Raw genomic sequence first — 7,245 nt, forward strand, 5'->3', positions numbered from 1 at the left:
CATTTTCATATGGCCATTTATTGAGTACGTCTAACAAGAGAGGGGTCAGGGTGATGTGGCAATGAACATCATGCAGTGAATTATTTATAAGTATAGGCTGAGTGCAGGGATGTATGACTACCAGACAGTGGGAGTCAACCTCAGCTACTACCTGGGTATGTGGGCACCTCAGGCTGATGCCATCTGAACTCAAGCCCACTCCTCCCTGGACACAGTGTGCTACAGCCCTTAATGATTCTTCTTAGGCCTTGTAAGCACCGCGATCTTCCGGGGCAGGGTCTTGGTCGAACTGCAGCCTGTCGGCCTTCAGAGCCTGGCCCAGTGCAGGCTGGATGTCCAGCTTCAAGTAATACTGATCGTGATAGAGCCAAGGCCAGGGGGGCAGGTAATCACTGTTGGGGTTCCTGTGGACACAACATCCCAGTAGGGTTAGTTGGGGACATTCTGATACCAAGTTTCAGATCTTGGTCAGGCCAAGCAACCAGCAGGCTAGGGGTGTGTACAGACTGAAAGTCACATCCTATCCAGACAAAAGAAAGTAAGGACCCAGTGTTTGAACCACGTAGGAAACAGCCAATTGGCATATTTGTCCCTTCTTCTCTGACGTAGGCTCTGATACTGACAAACTACACTGGACCAACTCTCATGTCTCTTGGACAAGGGCCAAATGACTGGCACTCACATCGTCACCTCCTCCTAGAGGTTGGGGAGAGAACAATCCTATGATTAAGGACGCGTGCATGGTAATGAGGCCACCCCAGATGAGGGGAGTTCTGGATGAGCCCAATGCAGGGATTGGGTGTGTTGGGGTGCTCTCACCCATTCCGAGCAAAGTTGGCCCAGAACTTCATCATCCTTCTGCTTAGCAGATCCTCCTCCTCAGTGAAGTCAGCTGCATAGAGGAGGACAAGGTCAAGAACTGGCCACCATATCAGTGCAGCCCATCAGGCTCCACCCTCAACACCCTCCATAACCTGACCCTGGACCCCAGGCAAAGTCCCATTCCATCCCCTAACACCCAGGGCGAGGACCTCCTTTGCCCAACCTTCGCTTATTCATTCCAAACTTGAGCTGCATCTGTCCTGAGCTCATTCCTGACCTAGAAGCCCCTTCTTTACTCTAACTCTGGGATATCCTTTAGGAACAATCATGCCTTTGAAACGCCCCCTCACCTCCACCCCAGCACCCATACCTGACACTATGGTAGGTGCAGACAGTGGAAGGAAAACAATCTAGAGTTTATGAGAGCTTGGATTGTAACCCAAATAGTATTTTGGAGCTATAAGTTGGGGCACCCTGATTCTGTCTCTCTCTGAGTCTCAGTTTTCCACTTGTGGACAGCAGGTACAATCACCCATCAGGTCCCAAGCAGGGTCCATCCCAATTCCTGGAAATGAGGAAAACTCACTATTGCTGTTCAAGTAGTATCTGAAGACAAAAGAAACCTCATCGCCATGGTCAGCCTTCACGTGGGGTGGCCTGATGTCTTTGAAAATGCTGGACTGATGCTGGAACTCATAGAAGTAGACAGGGGCAAGGGAACCTAGATGTGTGGACAGGTGGGAGGGTAGCGGTCTGTCACCTTGAACTGTCCTTCCTCATCATTACTGAAGTGTGAGCTAGGACCACAGTTGTTTGGAATCTGGATGAAGAGGATAGGAGCGGAGCTCCAGGCTGGAGCAGGCCCAGTGGGAAGGCCTTGGTTCAGTCATGGCCATGGGCTTCCAAGATGTGTGGCCTTGCAAAAGTCACTGATTGTTACTGACTCAGAATGCCTTCTGTAAAATAGGGTGACATCTCTCTCACATTAGCTATGGGAATGTGCTGATATGTGGAACATCAAATCGTGGCACTCAGAGCTGATAAGGATGTGGTTGGGGACCAGGACATCACAGAGCTCACCTGGGACCACAGGTCTGGTCTCCCCAATGGCAGTCAAGCCTCGGTCACATATGTACTCATGTTGAAAATGTGCTACTTGGAGCGCAGGTATCATAAACATGAAGTCTGCCATCAACTCATGGAAATTGGCTTGGAGGATCTGTGGGTCCTCAGTGTCCCCCATGTATTCTTCCATCAAGAGACCACCACAACCAGCAGGCAAGCCCTAGCCCAGGGGAATCAGGGAGAGTAATCATAGGCAGGATCCAGAACACGGAGTAAGGCACTTCAGGGTGGGAAGATGAGACCTGCCCTTGGGCAAGGTCCAAGCTGTGAGGTGACTCCAGCACAAACACTCAGATCCTTCACCTTTTCTTGTGGTACTAGGGTTCCTCAGGCCCCATGCTCACTGGTCATGGGGTCTAACCACTTGAGCCCCAGCATTAGTCCAAGCCCACCCTTTATTCCTTGAGTTTACTGCACCAGCAAGATATCTTGAGATATCTCTCCAATGGCAACCAACCCTGGATCCTCACTCACCATGTTTGCTGTCATGCTCTCTATAAAAGCTGGAAAATTTCCTCTGTTTATTTCTTTTATGGTTTCAGAGTATCCCATATACTGGGTGGTGGAAGGAGACTTTAAGTAATGCCATGAAGGCACATACCTCCAGGCCTTCCTCCCCACTACATGATATTTCTAGGGTTCCAAGAAGTTGGAACTGAGACTTACTAGGGGGAGGCCAAAGCCATACTCATCAGTGTTGACACCAATGATGCTGGGGACAGGATGAAAATCCGCAGAGACCAACAGCTCCCGGGGGTGCCAGGGTAGGAAGGCCCCATCTACCACTCCAGGTATGGTCGTGAAAGGCTGAAGGGGCATTCAAGGTCAGGGATCCAGGTCAGGCATAAGACATTTTCCCAGGCCCTTGAGTTACTTTTACCCATTCTAAATTCACCCCAGGATGCTCACACCCATCCAAAGAGATCTTATACGTAGTTTAGTCTCTCTTGGTCTCCATTTGGCATTCATGGCTTAAGGGAACCATGTCATGGAGGAGAGGTAATTATTTCAGTGTAGTAAGGACTGACTCCTCAAACCCTATATATTGTCCCTTTCCCCATACCCACACTATCAGCCTGACCTTGTTAATAGCCAGAATCTCCTCTTCACTCTTGCCTCTCAAGCAGTGTACCAGGGCCTCTGAGTTTACCTGCCACAGGCAGACAGGTTGGCACCACCTGTAAGGAAACAACAAGGGCTGACTCATCCTTTCACACAGGAGAAAGTTCTTCCCAGACTCCACCATGTTCCATTCATCAAATATCTCCAGGGTACAGTGTATAGCTTGCTGCACATGTGAAATTGTTTCCACATCCCTGATGGTTAGAGATCAGGGCTACATAGGACACCCTAACTACTTATAAGTTTTTACTCATGAAAGGAGTCCCAAGGTGGCAACTTTCCTGACAACAAAACACACTGAGCCTCTATGAAGAAGGGGGTGTGCATTATAACCTTTGAGTCTTTCATCAATTCACAGGACAGAGACGTTTTCCTAAAAACCTCCATGGACACAGAGACTCTGAGGGTGAGGCAGGTGTAAGCTGGGGTAGTTGAGGTCATTCAATATGTAGACCACCTCAGAGGATCTGGAGATGAGGTCTGGCAGCAGAGCCAACCCACTCTCCATGATGGCACCTTGGAAGAGTCCTTTTGACATGGGGTGCACTACATGTTAGCACACATTAGTGCCACCTGCAGACGCGCCAAAAATGGTGACTCAGGCAGGGTAACCCCCAAAATGGGCGATATTCTTCTGGACCCAACGAAGGGCGGCCACCTGGTCTTGGTAGCCCCAGTTGCCAGAAGCGTGCTGGTCTCCACTGCTGAGAAGTGCTGAGAAGGGTCACAAGCCTGTCCTGGGCCGACACTTCTCCTGTCTAACCCTAGGCTCACCTGAAGAAGCCCAGGACACACAGGCAGTACTGGATAGCGACCACCACCACATTCTCAGTGCCTGCCAGTATGGAAGCATCATATGAGGAAGCCATGCCTGCAGCCAGTGCATGTCCGTGGATCCACACCACCACCTGAGGAAATCAAGACAGAGATCACACGTTCTGACCCAGCCCACACCCTCTCTGGGCCCCTCCCTATACTGCTCACTTCGGCCTGTGCACCTGCCCCTGTAGAAAGAACTGTCTGAGTTTTCCTTGACCTGGACCATGCATTAGGGATACAAGGACACTAGTGTAAATTTTGGGGCCACCTCTTGAACCCAATCCTGAAATAATGGCTCCTAGACTGCAAAGCGGTTCCATTATTCTCTACACATGTGAAGAGAAAAGAAAAGGGGTGTTTCTCCAAGTGGCTCACTTAACGTTAATGGAAAGGTCACCTAACCTCATTGGCACAGTAGATGATGAATGGCTGGGGACTTGGGTGATGTCAAAGATGAGCACTTGGACACCTGCATTGGTCTTCTGGGCCCAAGTTCTTAGAGTGAGCCCTCAGTTCATCAAAAGGCTAAGGCCTCTTCCCTTTCTGTGTGAGAAGACTTTGTGGACATGGCAGTGAGAGACTTCTCCTCAGGTTCACATTACATTGGGAGCCAGGTGATCTTGGCTCATTCCTTCTCCTTGTACATAAATGTCCTCTGTCCCTAGGTGACCATGGCATATCACTCACAGGCAGGTTGGAGCCCTCATGGGCATAGGCAGGTGAGTAGATGCTGAGATACAGGCAGTCCTCAGACATGGAAACAGGAGGCAGGGTCGGATTCAGCTGTTTCAGAGTGTCCGTATTCATTATATCAGAAGTTTGGAGACACCTGGTGAAAATGGCAATCAGTTTTTCCAGGTACTGTACAGGGATCAACCTTAGACCCAGGAGTTAGATTTGCTCCCCTCCACCCTTAACTCTGCTCTCCTTATTCTCTGAGGCACACGTGAGGAAGTCTGTCCCCAGCAAGGTACAAACCACAGGCTCTCGAGGAACAATAATGGAGCAAGACTCAAGGGAGGCCTCAAGGTTGTTGAAGGCCTTGGATCTCACATCTATTGAAGATGGGAAATCATGACTCCTAGCAGTCTCTACCAGATCCATTGACCACAAATGTTCACATTCATTCCTTTTACTTGGAACATGGGAGCAGCCTCAAGAAGACCCATCACACCACTCACAAGTACTGCATGAATGACTGGGGACCTCTTTCCCATAGGGAAGTAGGACATGCATAATATCCCAAGTCTAGACTAACAGGAACATCAACCCTCCCACAGAGTCTCCAGCTGGAAGCAAATAAACGAGATCCTCTTCTAGTGGCTCCTGGCTCTGCAGGTTGGCACAATTCCTGCGGAGAGTGGATTTCCAAGGAAGCATCACTGCTGCCCTGCTTAGGATCCTGCAGTATCTGCTGCTGGAGCCAGGAGCTCTCACAAATCATGGAGCCAACCCGGACATCACCCATAGACACCTCCCCTGGTGCAGAGAACACCGGGAACACCCAAGTGTGTCTCTGCTCTTACCACAGCACCCGGAGCTCACATGTCCAGGTACCAAGCCCTGAGTTTGAGCCTGGCAGGGTTGTTCCACTCTCTCAACCTTAGCACATTCACTGAAAAAATGCTTGTGAAATCCTCTCAAGGCAGAGGAAAAACATCTGTGAGTTCCGATGGAAGAATCGGTAGGCCCGACACAATGTTCAGGGGGCCCTACCCAAAGGCCTGAAGTTCCCTGGGCCCTGGGAGAGCTTACATGGCTGGGTGGGAGGTCCCCTCCCTCACACCACTCCAAGGTGCAGCAGGCTTAGGGGGTGCAAACTGCAGCGGTCCTTCAGGTGGCTTGGCAAAGGGAATTCCCAGGAAGGTGTGGACCCCCACATCAGTGCCCTTCACGTGGACGAGGCTGCCCCGCACCTGCCCTGTGAGAGTGGTCCTGATGGGTCCGACTGAGTTCTTGCCTGTGAGTGGAGAGAAGCACATGAGAGTTGGTTCTGCCCAATGAGATGTCATGCACGCTGTGAGTGTTGCCACCTCCTTGCTACTCCCAGGTCTGCCCTTGTCAAGACACTGGTCCGCAAACATTGGCTTCACATGGTTTCTCCTTTTAACTCTGACACTCCCACACCACTGGCCCTATCCTTGTCTTTGTCCGACAAATAATAAAATTTGTTTCCTTTTCCTCAAACCCAGCTCCCGTGATTTGTAAATTGTAAATTGCCATTGAAGCCATGGGACCAGTCCCGTCCGTCTTGAAGCCCTCGGCTCTCAATCTCGGGCTGTGCCTCTGCACAGCATGGCAGATCTGACCCTGGACCCTGTCATCCCCTGCAGAAGTCTCACCTTGGACATGGAGGAGGAGAAGCAGAAGCCCACATGCTACGGTTCTCAGCCAGATAGGAAGTTGTCCAAGGTGCATGCTTGATCACCACACTGTGTCTGCAGTTGACAGGCAACTGGTGATCAGAGCCTCACCCTGATGGGAGTTTGGACAAGGAAGGGGTAGGAACAGTGCCAGGTGGGTGCTGCATGACAGTAGCACTGAACACGCATCAGTCCCAGGAAATGAGTGGCCAGCAAGTAGTGTATGGCTGCCACCCCTCTTCCCATGCCTCCTTCAGCTCCTCCAAAATGTGCCTTTTGCTGACCTCAGAGATACTCCTTCACAGAGCTAGACACTGCATGATCATTGTCTCTGCAGTCTGAATCCTAGTGACTGGACTATAGGGGGTGAAAAAAGGGAGCAGAAGGCTGTAATTTGAGAAGCCAGGAGGGTATCTCTGAGGAGGTGCTTACTTAGGATCACACAGGTGGACAATTGTTCCCACCTTTGAGGAGGTGAAGTGAACTGCTTGAGCAAGTACCTTTTAACTAAGTGACTGCATCCTTCATCTGCAGAAGTCCTCCAGACCATCAGCATGCATTGCACTCATCCTCTTCAACAGTTCCTTATCTCTTAGAGTCCACAATCTGAAGGCCCTTCCCAACTCAGCCTTGGCCCTCCTTTTGTAATATACTTGAGACTGTGGTACTTCGGCAGGTTCCCATCACCCCTGACCCAATCCAGTGCACAGCTAAATATCCACAGGAACATCATGAAATGGGAGCCTGTTGGTTCTGGCACCAGGAACTAAGTAGAGCTTTGGTGAGTCAGGGGTGTCAGGGCCTCTCCTGGAGATTCTGAGCATCCTCAGGGTTGTGTGAATGTACTGCTGCCATCCTGGGTCTGTGATCATCCACCCAGCCTGACTTCCAAGAAGAAACATTGTTAAAGTCAATCTCAGACAGCCTATAACCAACAACTGCCTGCTCCATGGAAACCAACAACTACCTCGGCGTTCCTGCCCCCATAGGCACT

The 7,245-nt window shown here is 50.5% G+C and overlaps 1 pseudogene; it reads right to left on the reverse strand.

The window, feature by feature from the left end:
* Positions 1-228: 228 nt before the first annotated feature.
* LOC109680201 (pyrethroid hydrolase Ces2e-like) lies at positions 229-6,306 on the reverse strand (annotated as a pseudogene).
* Between the last annotated feature and the right edge of the window lie 939 nt (positions 6,307-7,245).

This window comes from Castor canadensis, chromosome 15 (genome assembly GCF_047511655.1).
Source record: "Castor canadensis chromosome 15, mCasCan1.hap1v2, whole genome shotgun sequence".
Classification (NCBI taxonomy): Eukaryota; Metazoa; Chordata; class Mammalia; order Rodentia; family Castoridae; genus Castor; species Castor canadensis.